The sequence below is a fragment of the Protobothrops mucrosquamatus genome, unplaced genomic scaffold (genome assembly GCF_001527695.2).
Source record: "Protobothrops mucrosquamatus isolate PMUCROS unplaced genomic scaffold, P.Mucros_1.0 scaffold3369, whole genome shotgun sequence".
Lineage (NCBI taxonomy): Eukaryota > Metazoa > Chordata > Lepidosauria > Squamata > Viperidae > Protobothrops > Protobothrops mucrosquamatus.
The window spans coordinates 18,931-19,813 of record NW_015389354.1 but is presented as its reverse complement, the minus strand read 5'-3'; positions in this window follow the sequence as shown (position 1 = coordinate 19,813).

Sequence of the window (883 nt, the reverse complement as noted above, 5' to 3'; positions counted from 1 at the left end):
AGCCAGCATGGGGGAACTATGGCCCCTTCATGACTCGTGGACTTCAACTCCCAGAATTCCTGAGCCAGCATGGCTCAGCTTGGAAACTCTCCCTTTCCCCTCAGCATGGCTGGCTCAGGAATTCTGGGAGTTGAAGTCCACGAGTCGTAAAAGAGCCAAGGTTGCCTACCCCTGGACTAGAAGTAGGGTTGCCAGGTCTGCTTCCAAAAAAATAGCGGACAAGCGGTGGGGGAGGGGGTGTTAAGTAGTAAAAAAAGTAAAAAAAAAATTTTTTACAATTAAATTACATATTTTCTTACAAACATTTTAACCCGTATTAAAATAATCACTTCAAAACTTTACTTAAAATTCAAAAACATCAAATATATTATCATACTATGTAAAATATGAAATTACATTTTACTTTGCCGTCGTGTGTATTTTTTTTATTTGACTGCGCAGCTTTGATCAATTCTTTGTGTTTAAGGAATAATTCTTTTAATTTCCGTACAATGTTGAGAAATATTAAAAAAAATATACAAACTTCACTTCGAACTGATGGTACAGGCAGTCGGTTACGTTCGTCAGCCCACAGATTTCCCATGACGCTGAAAATTCGTTCAACATTTGCATTTGATACCGGAATTGATGCACAATACTGGAACAGTTTCAGAAAACTCTGAAGACCTCCAGGGTCCCTTCGGACTTGTTCCAGGTAGCCCTCGAACTTACAACAGCACGTTTAGTGCCCGTTCGAAGTGACGACGGGACCTGGGACCGTTTTTCAGACTTACGACTGTGGTGACGTCACCACGGTCACGGGATCAAAATTCAGCTGCTTGGCAACTGACTTGTATTTATGACGGCTTATGTGAGGACCTTTTTTTTTTTTTTTGCAACCTTC